This window comes from Canis lupus, chromosome X (assembly GCF_003254725.2).
Source record: "Canis lupus dingo isolate Sandy chromosome X, ASM325472v2, whole genome shotgun sequence".
In the NCBI taxonomy this organism is placed as follows: domain Eukaryota; kingdom Metazoa; phylum Chordata; class Mammalia; order Carnivora; family Canidae; genus Canis; species Canis lupus.
Window position 1 is genome coordinate 76379302 of NC_064281.1, and position 23438 is coordinate 76402739.

A 23438-nucleotide genomic window follows, 5' to 3' on the forward strand; every position below is an offset into this window, starting at 1 on the left:
CTTCTCCTCACCCTCCCAAAGATGTGGCTCCTCTTAAGCCAAAGCAACATCCTTCCTGCTGACCTCAGACTAGTCACCGAGCCAGTGAGCTGGGCCCCATGTCCTGAGAACTCTGAGGCAGAAATTATGTTTTGAGGGGCCTGTCTCTCCTGGCCATTGTTGGAGGTGAGAAGGCAGGCTCCCCAGGTCTTCTCAAGGAGGTTCTTGATATCTGCCAGATTTCAGGGACTGGAATTAAAACCTTTCCTGGGACCTTGCAAAAAAAAAATAAAAAACAATCCCATGATCCACAGATCATGACCTGAGTCAAAATTAAGAGTCAGATGCTCAACCAACTGAACTACTCCGGTGCCCTGACATTTGGACTTTTGACTCCTAATGGCCCTACAAATGCTAGGAGCTAGTCTGACTGGTAAACCCAACTTCCCAACCTACTCCTGCACTGGGGAAGTAACCAGCACATACCTCCTTTTGCCCAGATTCAGGTGGTTCCTCCCCTTTGACTATTCAGCTGAGGATGAGAGTTCAGGCTCTCTAGGGGCATGATGTTCCCAGAGAGTATGGGAATGGTAGGGGGTTGGGACTGAATGCTATGCAGGGTAGAGGATGTGATATCCAGATAGCAGAATTCTTCCGTTTTCAGGGATATTTATGGCTTCCCTCGCCTACCCCTAGTTAAGAGCTGGGCCTGGGCTGCTGCCCAGACTTGAGACATCAGAGAATTGTGCCCTCATGTAAGATTGATTGTTCTGAGCTGCGGCTGCCTTCTTTCCCTCCAAATGCCCATTCCCTTCCTGACCTGTTGAAATATTTGTTGGCATTAGCCTAAGGCTCTGACTGGAGCTGACAGAGAAGTCAGTATGTGGGTTAGAGCTCCTGGGACAGTGGTGACCATAGTCACCTACTATTATTATATTATTATCAATGATTTTATTTGTATATTATTAATCGATGTATATATATTTGGCTACTCCCAAGTTAGAGGCATGAAGATTACAATTGTTAGATCTTCTTATTGGATAGACCCCTTAATTATGACATTGTGCCCTTCTTTGTCTCTTGTTACAGTCTTTGGTTTAAAATTTAGTTTCGAAGATGGCGGAAGAGTAGGATCCCCAAATCACCTGTCCCCACCAACTCACCTAGATAACTTTCAAATCATCCTGAAAAACCTGCGAATTCGGTCTGAGATTTAAAGAGAGAACAGCTGGAATGCTATAGTGAGAAGAGTTTGAGCTTCATCAAGGTAGGAAGACGAAAAAAAGTAATAAATAAAAAAGCATCCAAGGGGGAGCCCCCCCCCCCCCCGCAAGGAGCCAGGCTAAGGCCTCGCAGCGAGTGCCCCCAGGACAGTAAAGCCCAGGCCCAGAGAAGCAGGAGCTTTACCAGTCTTCCCAGACGGAAAGGTGCTCGCAGGGAGCTCGAGCAGGATCCCAGGAGGGGCAGGGATGCCCTCGGGATCCCAGGGGCACTAACAGAGGAGGCGCGCCCTGGGGAGAGCATGCCACACACCACCGGCTGAGCTCCTTAAAGGGCTGCAGCGCGCTCCCAGCAGGGCCCCGGCAGAAGCTCAGGCGGCAGCTCCGCCCAGAGGGGGCTGTGTGGCCCTGGGAGCGTGATTCCAGTGGCTTAGGCCCCAGAGCCCAGGGCACTAAGGGACACAGCCCAAGATCCCACACTCCCCCTGGGACAGGCAGAGGCCGGGAGGACACAGGGCAGCAAGGACGCTCCTGCTGCCTGGCGGCCCCCAGCTTCACAGATCGGTACCCCCCTCCCCCAGAGCAGCCAGGCCCCTGCGGAAGAATCAGCACAGCAGGCCCCTTCCCCAGAAGACCAGCTAGAAGGACAGGGGAAAAGCAAGTTATTGACCAAGCATAAAGCAAAGTTCCAAGGGAAGTCGAGGGATTTACAGTATATAGAATCAGAGGTTACTCCCCCTTGTTTTTTGTTTTCTGTTGTTTCCCCCACCCCCAATTTTTCTTCTTCTTTCTTTTTTTTTTCTCTCTTTTTCTCCTTTTTCCAGTACAACTTGTTTTTGGCCACTCTGCACTGAGCAAAATGACTAGAAGGAAAACCTCACCTCAAAAGAAAGAATCAGAAACAGTCCTCTCTCCCACAGAGTTACAAAATCTGGATTACAATTCAATGTCAGAAAGCCAATTCAGAAGCACTATTATACAGCTACTGGTGGCTCTAGAAAAAAAGCATAAAGGATTCAAGAGACTTCATGACTGCAGAATTTAGATCTAATCAGGCAGAAATTAAAAATCAATTGAATGAGATGCAATCGAAACTGGAGGTCCTAACAACCAGGGTTAACGAGGTAGAAGAACAAGTGAGTGACATAGAAGACAAGTTGATGGCAAGGAGGGAAACTGAGGGAAAAAGAGAAAAACAATTAAAAGATCATGAGGATAGGTAAAGGAAAATAAATGACAACCTCAGAAGGAAAAATCTACGTTTAATTGGGGTTCCCGAGGGTGCTAAAAGGGACAGAGGTCCAGAATATGTATTTGAACAAATCATAGCTGGGAACTTCCCTAACTTTGGAAGGGAAACAGGCATTCAGATCCAGGAGATGGAGCGATTTCCCTCCTAAAATCAATAAAAACCACCTAACACCTCTACATTTAATAGTGAAACTCGCAAATTCCAAAAATGAAGAGAAGATCCTCAAAGCAGCAAGAGACAAGAAATCTCTAATTTTTATGAAGAGAAGCATTAGGATAACAGCAGACCTCTCCACAGAGACCTGGCAGGCCAGAAAGGGCTGGCAGGATATATTCAGGGTCCTAAATGAGAAGAACCTGCAGCCAAGAACATTTTATCCATCAAGGCTCTCATTCAGAATAGAAGCAGAGATAAGGAGCTTCCATCAAAAGAAGTCTTCCAAGAGTATCCATCGAAAGATGAATGGATAAAGAAGATGTGGTCTATGTATACAATGGAATATTACTCAGCCATTAGAAACGAGAAATACCCACCATTTACTTCCATGTAGATGGAACTGGAGGGTATTATGCTGAGTGAAATAAGTCAATCGGAGAAGGACAAACATCATATGGTCTCATTCATTTGGGGAATATAAAAAATAGTGAAAGGGAATAAAGGGGAAAGAAGAGAAAATGAGTAGGAAATATCAGAGAGGGTGACAGAACATGAGAGACTCCTAATTTTGGGAAATGAACAAGGGGTGGTGGAAAGGGAGGTGGCTGGGGGGTTGGGGTGACTGGTTGATGGGCACTGAGGGGGGCACTTGATGGGATGAGCACTGGGTGTTATGCTATATGTTGGCAAATTGAACTCCAATAAAAAGACATTTTAAAAATAAAATAAAATTTAGTTTCTCTGATAGAAGTATGGATACTCTGGCATTCTTTTGTTTTTGTTTTGTTTTGTTTTTTAATAAATTAATTATTTATTGGTGTTAAATTTACCAACATACAGAATAACACCCAGTGCTCATCCCGTCAAGTGCCCCCCTCAGTGCCCGTCACCCATTCACCCCCACCCCATGCACTCCTCCCCTTCCACCACCCTTAGTTCGATTCCCAGAGTTAGGAGTCTTTTTCTTCTCCCTTCCCTTATATTCCCTTTTACTGTTATTTATATTCCCCAAATGAATAAAAACATACACTGTTTGTCCTTCTCCGATTGACTTACTTCACTCAGCATAGTACACTCCAGTTCCATCCACGTTGAACAAAATGGTGGGTATTTGTCGTTTCTAATGGCTGAGGAATATTCCATTGTATACATGAACCACATCTTCTTTATCCATTCATCTTTCGATGGACACTGAGGCTCCTTCCACAGTTTGGCTATTGTGGACATTGCTGCTAGAAACATCGGGGTGCAGGTGTCCTGGTGTTTCATTGCATCTGAATCTTTGGGGTAAATCCCCAACAGTGCAATTGCTGGGTCGTAGGGCAGGTCTATTTTTAACTCTTTGAGGAACCTCCACACAGTTTTCCAGAGTGGCTGCACCAGTTCACATTCCCACCAACAGTGTAAGAGGGTTCCTTTTCTCCACATCCTCTCCAAAATTTGTGGTTTCCTGCCTTGTTAATTTTCCCCATTCTCACTGGTGTGAGGTGGTATCTCATTGTGGTTTTGATTTGTATTTCCCTGATAGCAAGTGATGCAGAGCATTTTCTCATGTGCATGTTGGCCATGTCTATGTCTTCCTCTGTGAGATTCCTCTTCATGTCTTTTGCCCATTTCATGATTGGATTGTTTGTTTCTTTGGTGTTGAGTTTCATAAGTTCTTTGTAGATCTTGGAAACTAATCCTTTATGTGATACGTCATTTGCAAATATCTTCTTCCATTCTGTAGGTTGTCTTTTAGTTTTGTTGACTGTATCCTTTGCTGTGCAAAAGCTTCTTATCTTGATGAAGTCCCAATAGTTCATTTTTGCTTTTGTTTCTTTTGCCTTCGTGGATGTATCTTGCAGGAAGTTACTGTGGCTGAGTTCAAAAAGGGTGTTGCCTGTGTTCTCCTCTAGGATTTTTTTTTAATTTTTTTTAATTTATTTATGATAGAGAGAGAGAGGCAGAGACACAGGCAGAGGGAGAAGCAGGCTCCATGCACCGGGAGCCCGATGTGGGACTCGATCCCGGGTCTCCAGGATCGCGCCCTGGGCCAAAGGCAGGTGCCAAACTGCTGCGCCACCCAGGGATCCCTCTCCTCTAGGATTTTGATGGAATCTTGTCTCACATTTAGATCTTTCATCCATTTTGAGTTGATCTTTGTGTATGGTGAAAGAGAGTGGTCTAGTTTCATTCTTCTGCATGTGGATGTCCAATTTTCCCAGCACCATTTATTGAAGAGACTGTCTTTCTTCCAATGGATAGTCTTTCCTCCTTTATCGAATATTAGTTGACCATAAAGTTGAGGGTCCACTTCTGGGCTCTCTATTCTGTTCCATTGATCTATGTGTCTGTTTTTGTGCCAGTACCACACTGTCTTGATGAACACAGCTTTGTAGTACAACCGAAATCTGGCATTGTGATGCCCCCAGATATGGTTTTCTTTTTTAAAATTCCCCTGGCTATTTGGGGTCTTTTCTGATTCCACACAAATCTTAAAATAATTTGTTCTAACTCTCTGAAGAAAGTCCATGGTATTTTGATAGGGATCGCATTAAACGTGTATATTGCCCCGGGTAACATTGACATTTTCACAATATTAATTCTGCCAATCCATGAGCATGGAATATTTTTCCATCTCTGTGTCTTCCTCAATTTCTTTCAGAAGTGTTCTATAGTTTTTAGGGTATAGATCCTTTACCTCTTTGGTTAGGTTTATTCCTAGGTATCTTATGCTTTTGGGTACAATTGTAAACGGGATTGACTCCTTCATTTCTCTTTCTTCAGTCTCATTGTTAGTGTATAGAAATGCCACTGATTTCTAGGCATTGATTTTTAATTTTTTTTAATTTTTATTTATTTATGGTAGTCACACACAGAGAGAGAGAGGCAGAGACACAAGCAGAGGGAGAAGCAGGCTCCATGCACCAGGAGCACGACCTGGGATATGATCCTGGGTCTCCAGGATCGCGCCCTGCCCAAAGGCAGGCGCCAAACCGCTGCACCACCCAGGGATCCCTGGGCATTGATTTTGTATCCTGCCATGCTACCAAATTGCTGTATGAGTTCTAGCAATCTTGGGGTGGAGTCTTTTGAGTTTTCTATGTAGAGTATCATGTCATCGGTGAAGAGGGAGAGTTTGACTTCTTCTTCACCAATTTGTATGACTTTAATGTCTTTTTGTTGTCTGATTGCTGAGACTAGGACTTCCAGTACTATGTTGAATAGCAGTGATGAGAGTGGACATCCCTGTCTTGTTCCTCATCTTAGGGGAAAGGCTCCCAGTGCTTCCCCATTGAGAATGATATTTGCTGTGGGCTTTTCATAGATGGCTTTTAAGATGTTGAGGAATGTTCCCTCTATCCCTACACTCTGAAGAGTTTTGATCAGGAATGGATGCTTTATTTTGTCAAATACTTTCTCTGCATCTAATGAGAGGATCATATGGTTCTTGGTTTTTCTCTTGCTGATATGATGAATCACATTGATTATTTTACGGGTGTTAAACCAGCCTTGTGTCCCAGGGATAAATCCTACTTGGTCATGTTGAATAATTTTCTTAATGTATTGTTGGATCCTATTGGCTAGTATCTTGTTGAGAATTTTTGCATCCATGTTCATCAGAGATATTGGTCTGTAATTCTCCTTTTTGCTGGGGTCTTTGTCTGGTTTTGGAATTAAGGTGATGCTGGCCTCATAGAACGAATTTGGAAGTACTCCATCTCTTTCTATCTTTCCAAACAGCTTTAGGAGAATAGGTATGGTTTCTTCTTTAAACGTTTGATAGAATTCCCAAGGGAAGCCATCTGGCCCTGGACTCTTGTGTCTTGGGAGGTTTTTGATGACTGCTTCAATTTCCTCCCTGGTTATTGGCCTGTTCAGGTTTTCTATTTCTTCCTGTTCCATTTTGGTAGTTTGTGGCTTCCCATTTCTTCTATATTGCCTAATTTATTGGCGTATAGCTGTTCATAATATGTTTTTAAAATCGTTTGTATTTCCTTGGTGTTGGTAGTGATCTCTCCTTTCTCATTCATGATTTTATTAATTTGAGTCTTCTCTCTCTTCTTTTTAATAAGGCTGGCTAATGGTTTATCTATCTTATTAATTCTTTAAAAGAACCAACTCCTGGTTCTGTTGATCTGTTCCACAGTTCTTCTGGTCTTGATTTCGTTGAGTTCTGCTCAAATTTTAATTAACTCTCTTCTTCTGCTGGGTGTAACGTCCATCTGCTGTTTTTTCTCTAGCTCCTTTAGGTGTAAGGTTAGCTTTTGTATTTGAGTTCTTTCCAGTTTTTGAATGGATGCTTGTATTGCGATCTATTTCCCCCTTAGGACTGCTTTTGCTGCATCCCAAAGATTTTGAACGGTTGTATCTTCATTCTCATTAGTTTCCATGAATCTTTTTAATTCTTCTTTAATTTCCTGGTTGACCCTTTCATCTTTTAGGAGGATGGTCCTTAACCTCCACGTGTTTGAGGTCCTTCCAAACTTCTTGTTGTGATTTAGTTCTAATTTCAAGGCATTATGGTCTGAGAATATGCAGGGGACGATCCCAATCTTTTGGTATCGGTTCGGACCCGATTTGTGACCCAGTATGTGGTCTATTCTGGAGAAAGTTCCATGTGCACTTGAGAATAATGTGTATTCAGTTGAGTTTGGATGTAAAGTTCTGTAGATATCTGTGAAATCCATCTGGTCCAGTGTATCATTTAAAGCTCTCGTTTCTTTGGAGATTTTGTGCTTAGAAGACCTACCGAGGGTAGAAAGAGCTAGCCTGAAGTCACCAAGTATAAGTGTATTATTATCTAAGTATTTCTTCACTTTGGTTATTAATTGGTTTAAATATTTGGCAGTCCCCACATTCGGGGCATATATATTGAGGATTGTTAAATCCTCTTGTTGGATAGATCCTTTAAGTATGATATAGTGTCCCTCTTCATCTCTCACTACAGTCTTCGGGGTAAATTTTAGTTTATCTGATATAAAGATGGCTACTCCTGCTTTCTTTTGAGGACCATTTGAATGGTAAATGGTTCTCCAACCTTTTATTTTCAGGTTGTAGGTGTCCTTCTGTCTAAAATGAGTCTCTTGTAGACAGCAAATAGATGGGTCCTGTTTTTTTATCCATTCTGAAACCCTGCGCCTTTTGATGGGGTCATTAAGTCCGTTCAGGTTCAGTTACTATTGACAGATATGAGTTTCGTGTCATCATGATATCTATTCAGTCTTTGTTTTTGTGGATTGTTCCATTGAACTTCTTCTTAAAGGGGAATTTTGAGAGTCCCCCTTAAAATTTCTGCAGAGCTGGTTTGGAGGTCACATATTCTTTCAGTTGCTGCCTGTCTTGGAAGCTCTTCTGTCTCTCCTTCCATTTTGAATGAGAGCCTTGCTGGATAAAGTCTTCTTGGTTGCATGTTCTTCTCATTTAGGACCCTGAATATATCCTGGCAGCCCTTTCTGGCCTGCCAGGTCTCTGTGGAGAGGTCTGCTGTTACTCTAATACTCCTCCCCATAAAAGTCAAGGATTTCTTGTCTCTTGCTGCTTTAAGGATCTTCTCTTTATCTTTGGAATTTGCAGGCTTAACTATTAAATGTCGAGGTGTTGAACGGTTTTCATTGATTTTAGGGGGGATCTCTCTATTTCCTGGATCTGAATGCCTGTTTCCCTTCCCAGATTAGGAAAGTTTTCAGCTAGGATTTGTTCAAATACATATTCTGGCCCTCTGGCCCTTTCGGTGCCCTCAGGAACCCCAATTAAACGTAGGTTTTTCTTCCTCAGGCTGTCGTTTATTTCCCTTAATCTGTCTTCATGGTCTTTTAATTGTCTGTCTCTTTTCTCCTCAGTTTCCTCTTTGCCATCAACTCGTCTTCTATGTCACTCACTCGTTCGTCCACCTCGTTAATCCTCATCGTTAGGACTTCTAGTTTGGATTGCATCTCATTCAATTGATTTTTAATTTCTGCCTGATTGGATCTAAATTCTGCAGTCATGAAGTCTCTTGAGTCCTTTATGCTTTTTTCTAAAGCCACCAGTAGCTTTATAATAGTGCTTCTGAATTGGCTTTCTGACATTGAATTTTAATCCAGATTTTGTAACTCTGTGGGAGAGAGGACTGTTTCTGATTCTTTCTTTTGAGGTGAGGTTTTCCTTCTAGTCATTTTGCTCGTGAAGAGTGGTCAAAAACAAGTTGTATTGGGAAAAAGAGCAAAAGAGAGGAGAGAAAGAAGGAAAGAAAAGAGAAAAAGAAAAAAGAAAAAAAGGAAAAAAGAGAAGAAAAAGAGAGAGAAAAAGAAAGAAAGGGAAATAAAGGCAGTGGGGGAAGCAATCAGACATCAAAAAAAAAAAAAAAAAAAAACAAGAAACACGGGGGCGTATCTTCTGATTCTGTATACTTTAAGTCCCTTGACTTCCCCTGGAACTTGTTCATCTAGTTGGTCTTCTGGGGGAGGGGCCTGTTGTGCTGATTTTCAGGTGTTAGCACTTGGGGGAGCTGCTCTGCCCACTGCCTGGTGCAGGGCTCAGTGGGGGTTGTTTACCCCGTGATACCGCAGGAGGAACAAACCCAGTGGCTGCGGCAGCTCTGGAAACCTGGATTCAGCTCCCACAGTAACTACAGAGCTCTCAGCCTACAGGGCCTGAATGCTCTGTGGCAGGCCCGCTGATCTGCTCAGCTCGGGGCAGGAACGTCCTTGCTGTCCTGGGCCCTCCCGGCCTCTGCCTGTCCCAGGGGAGGCCGGATCCTGGGCTGTGTCCCGGCGCCCTTTGCCCCCGGGCCTGCGCTGCTGGATTCGCGCTCCTGGCCACGCAGCCGCCTCCGCGGAACCACCGCCGGATCCCCTTCGAGCTGCTCCCGGAGCCACCCAGGCCCCTCCGCGGAGCCGCAGCCTGAGCTCCTCCGAGCTGCTCCTGGGTCCAGCCGTGTGTGCTGCAGCCCTTAGGGAGCTCGGCGCATTCTCCAGGGGCGCAGGTGTCTGTTACTGTCCCAGGGGGCCTGAGGTCATCCCCGCCCTCCTGGGGTCCTGCTCCAACTCCCTGTGAGTGCCTTTCCACCCAGGAAGTTTGGTGCAGCTCCTGCTTCTCCGGGACGGGGCTCTCCTGTCCTGGGGACACTCGCCCCGGCCTTAGACCGGCTCCTCGCGGGGCCCCACCACCTTGGAGGCCTTTTGTTTCTTTTTTTCTTTTTCCCCGTCTTCCTACCTTGATAGAAGCACGAACTCTTCTCACTGTAGCATTCCAGCCATTCTCTCTTTAAATCTCAGGCCGAATTCGTAGATTTTCAGGATGATTTGAAGGTTATCTAGGTAATTTGGTGGGGACAGGTGATTTGGGGACCCTACTCTTCCGCCATCTTGCCCCTCCATCCCTCTGGCATTCTTTTGATGCCCATTAGTATGATAGATGGTTCTTCATCCCCTCACTTGTAATCTGGACGTTTCTGTAAGTCTAAAATTAGTCTTCTTGTAAGCAGCATATTGATTGGTGTTTTTTTTTTTTTATCCATTCTAATACTCTAGGTCTTTTGATTGGAACACTTATTCCATTTACATAAGGGGAATTATTGATAGATAAAAATTTAGTGCCATTGTATTACATAAAGTCGCTGATTCTAGAGATTTTCTCTGTTGGTTTCTATTCTTTGTTGCTTTTGTTCTCTCTTTCCCACTCAAAGAGTCCCCTTTAATATTTCTTGTAGGGTTGGTATAGTGGTCTCAAATTCCTTTATTTTTTGTTTGTTTGGGAAGCTCTTTATTTCTCCTTGTCTTCTGAATGACAGCTTTGCTGCATAAAATATTCTTACCTGTATACTTTACTCCTTCAACACATTGAATATCTCATGTCACTGTTTTCTGGCCTGTCAGGTTACTGTGGAGAAGTCTGTTGTGAAAGTGATTTGTCTTTCTTTGTATACTTTTTCCAGAGCCACCAGTAGCTTTATAATTGTGCTTCTGAATTGGCTTTCTGACATCGAATTGTAATCCATAATCTGTAACTCTGTGACAGAGAGTACTGTTTCTGATTCTTTCTTTTGTGGTGAGTTCTTCCTTCTAGTCATTTTGCTTAGTGCAGAGTGGCTGTATGAGCGGGCTGAGTCAAGAATATCAACCATGACCTAAGTAAATTTAACCCTATATGATTCTGACAAGGTCAGAGACCAGAAAACAAAAACAAAGATCAGAACGAAATAAACAAAAGGACCACTAAAGTGAAAACACAAATTTTAAAACAAAGTAGTAAAAAATAAAAGGCCAGGAATCCCAAAGAAGAAGAAGTAAAAGAAAAAAGAATAAAAAAAGAGAAAAAAGCAAAAGTAAAGAGGAAAAAAAGAAAAAAGAGAAGGAAAAAGGGGGGAGGACTGGGAGATGGTGGTGGTGATGAAGTTGTAGTGGAGGGAGAATGTAATCTACCTGAGGAGTCCTAGAGGGTGATCCTCTTGGTTCTGAGTGTATTAAGTTCTGCATGTGAGAAAATGCTCAGTCCCGAATTTATATAAACCAGCAGTACTTGTAGAAAGCCCCAACATTGACAACCAAAACATAAAAGAGATCAAAGAGGGGGGCAGAATGGGAATGAAGAGAGAATATAATCTCACAGAATGAACCAGCACCGTATACCACTTGGTTCTGGGTGCATGCTGGTCATGTTTTAGAAGGTATTAACTTCCACCATGGTAGAACAAAACAAGGCAGAGAAAACAAAATGCACAAAACAAAACAAAACAAAAAAACATATCTCGTATTTTGGGAGATCCCAAAATTAAATTGAGTATGTTGAAGGGAATCTAGAAGTGGAAAATATATCTAAGACGTGTAATTGTAGAAATATGACTGGGTGATGGGCACTGAGGGGGGCATTTGATGGGATGAGCACTGGCTGTTATGCTATATGTTGGCAAATTGAACTGCAATAAAAAGAAATTTAAAAAATAAAAAAAGAAATATAAAAGTCAAAAAGGAAGAAACTTAAAAATGAAGAGCTGGTAAAATATTGTAGTTAAGGTGGGAAAAGAGAAAAACATATTGGAAATTTTTAGTCTGATATAAAAACAAGTTGTAATGGAAAAAGGAAAAAAAAATCAAAAAAGGGTGGGAGGGTACCCTCTAGTTCTATATACTATACTCCCTCGATTTTCCCTTGGTCCTGGAGCTTTCCAGCGCTGCTTGGTCAAGAACTTGCTCTTCCCGTGTTCTTCCAGCTGCTCTTCTGGGGGAGGGTCTGTTGTGCTGATTCTCAGGTGTGTGTACAGAGGGAGATGCCCGGCCCCCTGCCTGGTGCCAGTCTCAGTGGGAGCTGTTTATCCTGTGAGGTCTCTGTTCCCTGGTGGCCCTGCCTCTCTCAGACATAGGGCGAAACAAGGAGGAACAACAACAATGGCAGTGGCCAGAATTCCAGCTCTGGAGTCAGTTACCCACTAGTAACGAATGCAATCTCCCAGTCCACACTGGCCTGGATGCTCCTGGGGCAGGCGCGGGTGCTCTCATCTGCACAGCTTGGGGGTGCCGGGTGGCAGGAGAGTCCTCGCTGCCTGGCCCCTCCCCGCTTTCACCTGTCTTGGGGGAAGTGTAGGATTGTGGGCTGTGCCTGCTCGGGCACCCTGGGATCCGAGGCCTGTGCTGCTGGAATCGTACTCCCAGGATGTGCGGCTCCTAAAGGCAGCAGGGTGCAGACAACTCCGTTCCCAGTCATCCGCCTAACCAACTGGCTTCTCCCAAATGCCCTGCCAGCTGCACACTCCAGCTCTTTACTGAGATCAGTCCACAGTTTGTGGTACACTTTCCCCTGGGTGCATTTCCTCTATTAGTGACTTTGGGAAACTGGAGGCTTCACTGCCCCTCCTGCGATTCTGCCCGGTTTCCCTGCTAAGTGCCTTTTCATCTGGGAGGATTTTTTAAAGTTCCCGCTTCTCCGGGCCGGGCTTTCCTGTCCTGGAGGCTCTCACCCCTGGCCTTAGCCCGGCTCCTCACAGTGCAACCCGCCCCCCCGGATTATTTTTTATTTTATTTTTTCCACCTTTCTACCTTGCTAGAAGTGAAAACCCTTCTCTCCCTAGTGTTCTGGCTGTTCTCTCTTTAAATCTCAGGTCAAATTCATAGGTGTTCAGGATGATTGGAAAGTTTTCTAGGTAAGCTGGTGGGACCAGGCGAGTTGAGGACTCTACTCCTCCGCCATCTTGCCCCCTGCCTTCCCTTGTAGTTTAGGGATTTCCTTTCCCTTGCTGCGTTCGGGATTCTTGACTTATCTCTATATTTTAAAAAGTGTACTACTATATGTCATGGTGTTTGCTCATTTTTGTTGAATTTGGTGGGAGTTCTTTGTGCCTCCTGGATTTGGATGTCTATTTTCTTCCTTAGAATAAGGGAATTTTTCAACTAGAATTTTCTCAATAAACCTTCTGCTCCTTTCCCCCTTTCTTCTTCTTTGGAGACTCCTGTAATATCAATGTTATTATGCTTTATGGAGTGTCTGAGTTCCCTAAGTCTACATTCATGATCCAATTTTTATTTCCCTCTTCAGCTTCATTATTTTCCATAATTTTATCTTCTACGTCCCTGGTACGTTCCTCTACTTCTTCCATCCTTGTCGCCATATATCCAGTTGGCTTTGGATCTCAGTTACAGCATTCTTTACTTCAGCTTGACTAGTTTTTAGTTCTTTTATCTCTGTAGTAAGGGATTCTCTGGTGTTTTCTATGCTTTCTTCAAACCCAGCTTGTATCATTATGATTGTTGTTTCAAATTCTTGCTCAGACATATTACTTAAACCTGTTTTTATTAGATCCCTGGCCATGACCTCTTCATATTCTTTCTTCTGGTTTGAATTCTTCAGTCTCAGAATTTTGTCACTATTTTGGGGGGGTTTGTGTTAGGAATGTCTGTTATATTTCTTGCTCCTGAGAGTAATGGCTATTATTAAGAAGAGGTCTTGGGATCCCTGGGTGGCGCAGCGGTTTGGCGCCTGCCTTTGGCCCAGGGCGCGATCCTGGAGACCCGGGATTGAATCCCACGTCGGGCTCTCGGTGCATGGGGCCTGCTTCTCTCTGCCTGTGTCTCTGCCTCTCTCTCTCCCTCTGTTACTATCATAAATAAATAAATTTTGAAAAAAAAAAAAAAAGAAGAGGTCTTATACTGTCCAGGGCCTGGCACTTCAGGAAGTGTTTCAGAGTGTTGTTGTATTTTGTTTGCTCTTTCTCTCAGGTCAGTGCTCTGCAGAGTTTTTCTTTGCCTGTGGTGGGGAGTGTTTGGACCTTGTCCATTGCATGGCATTTTAACTAGGTGTGCTTTGGTCTGCTTGTTAAAATAAGCCTGATCCTATTTTCAATAGAGCTGAAACTTTGCAGCACTCTATGATTGGTAGATTTGGTGCATGCAAGGATTTATGCTTGTCTTCTGGGAGAGGGACCTGCTATGCTGGTTCTCAGATTGACTTGTCCTAGTAAAAATGCACCTGTAAGATACAGTGGGGCAGGGCTTGATGTAAGCAACTCTAACCTCCACTGGGGGCCCTGTGTTGTTCACTGAAATCTGTCTGTGCTGATGTGTCAGGCAGGGGTGGGGGGAATACTGTCACCTGGCTCTCTCATCCCTGGAGAGGGGAATTCACACCCACCACTGTTCAAGAAGCCCTCAGAGAAGAGCTAAAAATCTCCCCTCTTGTGTCCCAGACTTCTATCAGTACCCTGCTTTCACTCTGTCTGTGTCTGAGCCATATGCCTGCCTGGTGGCACAGTACTCTTGTTTCAAAAACTCCAAATTTTAGGGAACCTGCATGGCAGGGACTCCTGCTGACCCTCTGGGGGAGGGTCTCACTACGCAGTGGCTGGTACTGGTTTGTCCCAGAAAAGCAGTCACACAACCATGCAGGAGCTCAGTTTATGTTACAGTGCAGCCAAAAACTAGTTTACAGTTTAGCTGCCTTTAGCAGGTACCTGTGCTGCTATGCTAATTAACAGAGTTGCTAAATGATGCCCTCCTTTTGTCCCTTGAAAGACAGTGCCACCCCTCCCAAATGCACTCCAAAAAGGGTAAATGTTTCTCTGCTGTGACCCAGAGGATCCTTAGAGTATAGTATACACTCCTGCACCTCTGCCATCTTCCCCACAGGAGCACTGCTAAGCCTGCCAGGCACCACCCTAGCAATGGTGTGGATTTCTAAAACTTCAGACTTTGAGCTCTACTGCTTGTAAAAACTTGTGATAGTCAAACCCTTTCCTTTCCCTGAGTCAGTGGTTTTGGGGAAATGTTTTTCTTTCTCAATCCCCTGAATGCTGCTTTCTCTTTCTCTCTGTCCTCTTTCCATGATCAGGGCTCCTTCCCCTCCACAGCACTTGCAATTCTTTTCTCCCCCAAATCAACGAACTCCCCACAGTTCCTACCTTCCACAATGTGGCCATTTTTCTCCCCCTAGATGTTCTGTTTGTTCTCTCAGTCCTCAGGTCGATTTCTTGTGTAGTTCAGAATAGTTTTATATTTATCTAGCTGCATTTGAGGGACAAAGCAAGCACAGAGCCCCCCTACTACTCTGCCATCTTCTCTCTCTCTCTCTCTCTCTCTCTCTCTCTCTCTTTTTTTTTTTTTGATGTGTCTGGCTACAGGCTTATCAATTTTGTTGATCTTTTCAAAGAACTAGTTCCTGGTATCATTAATCTGTTCTATTTTTTTTTTTAGTTTTTATATTACTTATTTCTGCTCTAATGTCTATTATTTCCTTCCTTCTTCTGGTTTGGTGGTTTTGTTTGTTCTTATTTTTCTAGATCCTTTAGGTGTAAGGGCAGGTTTTTATCTGAAATTTTTCTTGCTTCTCCATGTAGGCCAGTATTGCTATAAACTTCCCTCTTAGAACCACTTTTGCTGCACCCCAAAGATTTTTGACCACTAGTTTTTCATTTTCATTTGTTTCCATGTACTTTTTTGTTTCTTTTATTTCCTGGTTGATCCATTAATTTTTTAGTAGCATGTTATTTAACCTCCATGTTTTGTGCTCTTTCCAGATTTTTTCGATGGTTTATTTCTAGTTTCATATTGTTGTTGTCAGTAAAGATGCCTGGTATGACTTTAATATTTTTGAATTTGTTGAAAATTGTTTTGTGACTTAATATGTGATCTCTTCTAAAGCACTTGACAAAGTACAGCATCATTTCTTCATTAAAAGTCTTCACAGTGTAGGGATAGAAGGAACATACCTCAATATCATAAAAGACATCTATGAAAAGCCCACAGCAAATATCATTCTCAACGGGGAAAAAGTGAGAGCTTTTCCCCTAAGGTCAGGAACACATCAGGAATGTCTACTCTCGGGGGGAGGAGCAAGATGGCGGAAGAGTAGGGTCTCCAAATCACCTGTCTCCACCAAACTACCTAGAAAACCTTCAAATTATCCTGAAAATCTATGAATTCGGCCTGAGATTTAAAGAGAGACCAGCTGGAATGCTACAGTGAGAAGAGTTCGCGCTTCTATCAAGGTAGGAAGACGGGGAAAAAGAAGTAAAGAAACAAAGGCCTCCAAGGGGGAGGGGCCCCGCGAGGAGCCGGGCTGAGGCCGGGGCGAGTGTCCCCAGGACAGGAGAGCCCCGTCCCGGAGGAGCAGGAGCTGCACCGACCTTCCCGGGCGGAAAGGGGCTCGCAGGGAGTTGGAGCAGGACCCAGGAGGGCGGGGATGCCCTCGGGCTCCCGGGGACAGTAACAGCAACTGCGCGCAGGAGAGTGCGCCGAGCTCCCTAAGGGCTGCAGCGCGCATGGCGGGACCCGGAGCAGCTCGGAGGGGCTCGGGCGGCGGCTCCGCGGAGGGGGCTGCGCGGCCCGGGAGCGCGAATCCAACAGCGCAGGCTCCGGAGCACAGGGCGCCGGGACACAGCCCAGGATCCCGCCTCCCCCCGGGACAGGCAGAGGCCGGGAGGGCCCAGGACAGCGAGGACGCTCCTGCCCCAGCTGAGCAGATCAGCGGCCCCGCCCCGGAGCCTCCAGGCCCTGCAGACGGAGTTCCTGCCGGAGCTGAATCCAGGTTTCCAGAGCTGCCCCGCCACTGGGGCTGTTCCTCCTGTGGCCTCACGGGGTAAACAACCCCCACCGAGCCCTGCACCAGGCAGGGGCACAGCAGCTCCCCCAACTGCTAACACCTGAAAATCAGCACAACAGGCCCCTCCCCCAGAACACCAGCTAGACGGACAACTTCCAGGAGAAGCCAAGGGACTTAAAGTACACAGAATCAGAAGATACTCCCCGGTGGTTCTTTTTTTGTTTGTTTGTTTTTGTTTTTGGTTTTGTTTTTGTTTTGTTTTGCTTTTTGATTTGTTTCCTTCCCCCACCCCCTTTTTTTCTCCTTTCTTTTTCTTTCTCTTATTCTTCTTTTTTTTTTTTTCGTTTTTTTTTCTTTTTCTTCCCTTTTTTTTTCTCTTTCTCTTTTCTTTCCTTCTTTCTCTCCTCTCTTTTTCTCTTTTTCCCAATACAACTTGCTTTTGGCCACTCTGCACTGAGCAAAATGACTAGAAGGAAAACCTCACCTCAAAAGAAAGAATCAGAAACAGTCCTCTCTCCCACAGAGTTACAAAATCTGGATTACAATTCAATGTCAGAAAGCCAATTCAGAAGCACTATTATACAGCTACTGGTGGCTCTAGAAAAAAGTATAAAGGACTCAAGAGACTTCATGACTGCAGAATTTAGAGCTAATCAGGCAGAAATTAAAAATCAATTGAATGAGATGCAATCCAAACTAGAAGTCCTAACGACGAGGGTTAACGAGGTGGAAGAACGAGTGAGTGACCTAGAAGACAAGTTGATAGCAAAGAGGGAAACTGAGGAAAAAAGAGACAAACAATTAAAAGACCATGAAGATAGATTAAGGGAAATAAACGACAGCCTGAGGAAGAAAAACCTACGTTTAATTGGGGTTCCCGAGGGCGCCGAAAGGGACAGAGGGCCAGAATATGTATTTGAACAAATTCTAGCTGAAAACTTTCCTAATCTGGGAAGGGAAACAGGCATTCAGATCCAGGAAATAGAGAGATCCCCCCCTAAAATCAATAAAAACCGTTCAACACCTCGACATTTAATTGTGAAGCTTGCAAATTCCAAAGATAAGGAGAAGATCCTTAAAGCAGCAAGAGACAAGAAATCCCTGACTTTTATGGGGAGGAGTATTAGGGTAACAGCAGACCTCTCCACAGAGACCTGGCAGGCCAGAAAGGGCTGGCAGGATATATTCAGGGTCCTAAATGAGAAGAACATGCAACCAAGAATACTTTATCCAGCAAGGCTCTCATTCAAAATGGAAGGAGAGATAAAGAGCTTCCAAGACAGGCAGCAACTAAAAGAATATGTGACCTCCAAACCAGCTCTGCAAGAAATTTTAAGGGGGCCTCTTAAAATTCCCCTTTAAGAAGAAGTTCAGTGGAACAGTCCACAAAAACAAAGACTGAATAGATATCATGATGACACTAAACTCATATCTCTCAATAGTAACTCTGAATGTGAACGGGCTTAATGACCCCATCAAAAGGCGCAGGGTTTCAGACTGGATAAAAAAGCAGGACCCATCTATTTGCTGTCTACAAGAGACTCATTTTAGACAGAAGGACACCTACAGCCTGAAAATAAAAGGTTGGAGAACCATTTACCATTCGAATGGTCCTCAAAAGAAAGCAGGGGTAGCCATCCTTATATCAGATAAACTAAAATTTACCCCAAAGACTGTAGTGAGAGATGAAGAGGGACACGATACCATACTTAAAGGATCTATCCAACAAGAGGACTTAACAATCCTCAATATATATGCTCCGAATGTGGGAGCTGCCAAATATATAAATCAATTATTAACCAAAGTGAAGAAATACTTAGATAATAATACACTTATACTTGGTGACTTCAATCTAGCTCTTTCTATACTCGATAGGTCTTCTAAGCAAAACATCTCCAAAGAAACGAGAGCTTTAAATGATACACTGGACCAGATGGATTTCACAGATATCTACAGAACTTTACATCCAAACTCAACTGAATACACATTCTTCTCAAGCGCACATGGAACTTTCTCCAGAATAGACCACATATTGGGTCACAAATCGGGTCTGAACCAATACCAAAAGATTGGGATTGTCCCCTGCATATTCTCGGACCATAATGCCTTGAAATTAGAACTAAATCACAACAAGAAGTTTGGAAGGACCTCAAACACATGGAGGTTAAGGACCATCCTGCTAAAAGATAAAAGGGTCAACCAGGAAATTAAGGAAGAATTAAAAAGATTCATGGAAACTAATGAGAATGAAGATACAACCGTTCAAAATCTTTGGGATGCAGCAAAAGCAGTCCTAAGGGGGAAATACATCGCAATACAAGCATCCATTCAAAAACTGGAAAGAACTCAAATACAAAAGCTAACCTTACACATAAAGGAGCTAGAGAAAAAACAGCAAATAGATCCTACACCCAAGAGAAGAAGGGAGTTAATAAAGATTCGAGCAGAACTCAACGAAATTGAGACCAGAAGAACTGTGGAACAGATCAACAGAACCAGGAGTTGGTTCTTTGAAAGAATTAATAAGATAGATAAACCATTAGCCAGCCTTATTAAAAAGAAGAGAGAGAAGACTCAAATTAATAAAATCATGAATGAGAAAGGAGAGATCACTACCAACACCAAGGAAATACAAACGATTTTAAAAACATATTATGAACAGCTATACGCCAATAAATTAGGCAATCTAGAAGAAATGGACGCATTCCTGGAAAGCCACAAACTACCAAAACTGGAACAGGAAGAAATAGAAAACCTGAACAGGCCAATAACCAGGGAGGAAATTGAAGCAGTCATCAAAAACCTCCCAAGACACAAGAGTCCAGGGCCAGATGGCTTCCCAGGAGAATTTTATAAAACGTTTAAAGAAGAAATCATACCTATTCTCCTAAAGCTGTTTGGAAAGATAGAAAGAGATGGAGTACTTCCAAATTCGTTCTATGAAGCCAGCATCACCTTAATTCCAAAGCCAGACAAAGACCCCGCCAAAAAGGAGAATTACAGACCAATATCCCTGATGAACATGGATGCAAAAATTCTCAACAAGATCCTGGCCAATAGGATCCAAGAGTACATTAAGAAAATTATTCACCATGACCAAGTAGGATTTATCCCTGGGACACAAGGCTGGTTCAACACCCGTAAAACAATCAATGTGATTCATCATATCAGCAAGAGAAAAACCAAGAACCATATCATCCTCTCATTGGATGCAGAGAAAGCATTTGACAAAATACAGCATCCATTCCTGATTAAAACTCTTCAGAGTGTAGGGATAGAGGGAACATTCATCGACATCTTAAAAGCCATCTATGAAAAGCCCACAGCAAATATCATTCTCAATGGGGAAGCACTGGGAGCCTTTCCCCTAAGATCAGGAACAAGACAGGGATGTCCACTCTCACCACTGCTATTCAACATAGTACTGGAAGTCCTAGCCTCAGCAATCAGACAACAAAAAGACATTAAAGGCATTCAAATTGGCAAAGAAGAAGTCAAACTCTCTCTCTTCGCCGATGACATGATACTCTACATAGAAAACCCAAAAGTCTCCACCCCAAGATTGCTAGAACTCATACAGCAATTCGGTAGCGTGGCAGGATACAAAATCAATGCCCAGAAGTCAGTGGCATTTCTATACACTAACAATGAGACTGAAGAAAGAGAAATTAAGGAGTCAATCCCATTTACAATTGCACCCAAAAGCATAAGATACCTAGGAATAAACCTCACCAAAGATGTAAAGGATCTATACCCTCAAAACTATAGAACACTTCTGAAAGAAATTGAGGAAGACACAAAGAGATGGAAAAATATTTCATGCTCATGGATTGGCAGAATTAATATTGTGAAAATGTCAATGTTACCCAGGGCAATATACACGTTTAATGCAATCCCTATCAAAATACCATGGACTTTCTTCAGAGAGTTAGAACAAATTATTTTAAGATTTGTGTGGAATCAGAAAAGACCCCGAATAGCCAGGGGAATTTTAAAAAAGAAAACCATATCTGGGGGCATCACAATGCCAGATTTCAGGTTGTACTACAAAGCTGTGGTCATCAAGACAGTGTGGTACTGGCACAAAAACAGACACATAGATCAGTGGAACAGAATAGAGAATCCAGAAGTGGACCCTGAACTTTATGGGCAACTAATATTCGATAAAGGAGGAAAGACTATCCATTGGAAGAAAGACAGTCTCTTCAATAAATGGTGCTGGGAAAATTGGACATCCACATGCAGAAGAATGAAACTAGACCACTCTCTTTCACCATACACAAAGATAAACTCAAAATGGATGAAAGATCTAAATGTGAGACAAGATTCCATCAAAATCCTAGAGAAGAACACAGGCAACACCCTTTTTGAACTCGGCCATAGTAACTTCTTGCAAGATACATCCACGAAGGCAAAAGAAACAAAAGCAAAAATGAACTATTGGGACTTCATCAAGATAAGAAGCTTTTGCACAGCAAAGGATACAGTCAACAAAACTCAAAGACAACCTACAGAATGGGAGAAGATATTTGCAAATGACATATTAGATAAAGGGCTAGTTTCCAAGATCTATAAAGAACTTATTAAACTCAACACCAAAGAAACAAACAATCCAATCATGAAATGGGCAAAAGACATGAACAGAAATCTCACAGAGGAAGACATAGACATGGCCAACATGCATATGAGAAAATGCTCTGCATCACTTGCCATCAGGGAAATACAAATCAAAACTACAATGAGATACCACCTCACACCAGTGAGAATGGGGAAAATTAACAAGGCAGGAAACAACAAATGTTGGAGAGGATGCGGAGAAAAGGGAACCCTCTTACACTGTTGGTGGGAATGTGAACTGGTGCAGCCACTCTGGAAAACTGTGTGGAGGTTCCTCAAAGAGTTAAAAATAGACCTGCCCTACGACCCAGCAATTGCACTGTTGGGGATTTACCCCAAAGATACAAATGCAATGAAACGCCGGGACACCTGCACCCCGATGTTTCTAGCAGCGATGGCCACTATAGCCAAACTGTGGAAGGAGCCTCGGTGTCCAACGAAAGATGAATGGATAAAGAAGATGTGGTTTATGTATACAATGGAATATTACTCAGCTATTAGAAATGACAAATACCCACCATTTGCTTCAACGTGGATGGAACTGGAGGGTATTATGCTGAGTGAAGTAAGTCAGTCGGAGAAGGACAAACATTATATGTTCTCATTCATTTGGGGAATATAAATAATAGTGAAAGGGAAAATAAGGGAAGGGAGAAGAAATGTGTGGGAAATATCAGAAAGGGAGACAGAACGTAAAGACTGCTAACTCTGGGAAACGAACTAGGGGTGGTAGAAGGGGAGGAGGGCGGGGGGTGGGAGTGAATGGGTGACGGGCACTGGGTATTATTCTGTATGTTAGTAAATTGAACACCAATAAAAAAAATAAATTAAAAAAAAAATTAAAAAAAAAAAAGAAAAAAAAAAAAAAGGAATGTCTACTCTCACCACTGTTATTCAACATAGTACTTGAAGTCCTAGCCTTAGTAATCAGACAACAAAAAGAAAAAAAAAGACATCTGAAATGGCAAAGAAATAAAACTCTCATTCTTCTCAGATGACATGATACTCTATGTGGAAAATCCAAAAGACTCTACCCCCAAATTGCTAGAACTCATACAGGAATTCAGCAAACGGGCAGGATATGAAATCAATGTACAGAAATCAGTTGTATTTCTATACACGAGCAATATTGAAGAGTCAATCCCATTTACAATTGCACCAAAAACTATAATATACTGAGGAATAAACTTAATCAAAGAGGCAAAGGATCTGTACTTAGAAAACTATACACCATTCATGAAAGAAATTGAGGTTCTGCCGCATTCCAGACCTCAAACACTAAATTAGGATAGGAAAAAGATATTGTGTTCCTCCACTCAAGCCCAGGTTGGCAGTAGGCTGTCTTGGGGTCAGGAAGCCCAAATCATCTGGAAATGGAATACATAGTAATGGAAAACAGTCCTCAACTGTCCTTGACTCTAGTTCAGAAGCTCCTCAAAACCACCAGCAGCAGTCAGGAGAATGTATCAGACTTAAGTCTGGGGCTTAGAAACTCTCCCATTACACAAAAGTATAACTCAAAACATCTCTCACAAATGAATCCCAAATCTGGAGCAATGAGTACTCCACCCTGGCCCAATAGAACTGCCAACACCACCAAGAATCTGGTGGTGATTAAAGAGACATGCTGCTACTATTTTGACATTTTCTGTTGTCACTCCTATGGCTTTCCACAGCCACAACTTCCTAGATTCACCAATGACCCCTATCTGCTCTTTGTGATGTGGATGACAGGGCAGGACACATAGTCCTGAGGTTGCATTGGAACATTCTCAGCTGTGAATCTTTATTCAAACTCAGGAAACATATGTTAACTAGTGCATTTATCACAGCTGATCCCCAAGCCCCTCAACCTGAGAGTAGCTGCCTAAACTTTTCTCTCTTGTCTCCTTCCTTATTAACTTTGAGGTTACCAGTGATTACCATAGAGGGCTATGGGATTCAAATTGAATTCATCAATCAAAAAAGCATCAAATTACAGCTACATATGTACCTGAGGTTGCTAAGAAACAAGACTGGGATCAAATCCAGACAATAGGCTCCTTGCCCAGGAAAGGTGGCCTTAAGGCTCCAATTACCAGAGAACTCAGAAAAACAATCAAACATACCAGTTACCAAAGTGAGAAGGTGACAATCAGTTATGCAGAGTATATTGTTTCTCAACAGCACTGTTTCCAGAATCACACTCTTCATACCCCACCCCATATAATCATTACTGCTGA

The 23438-nt window shown here is 43.1% G+C and overlaps 1 pseudogene; it reads left to right on the forward strand.

The window, feature by feature from the left end:
* Window positions 1-542: 542 nt before the first annotated feature.
* On the forward strand, window positions 543-23438 carry LOC112649325 (AMMECR1-like protein; annotated as a pseudogene).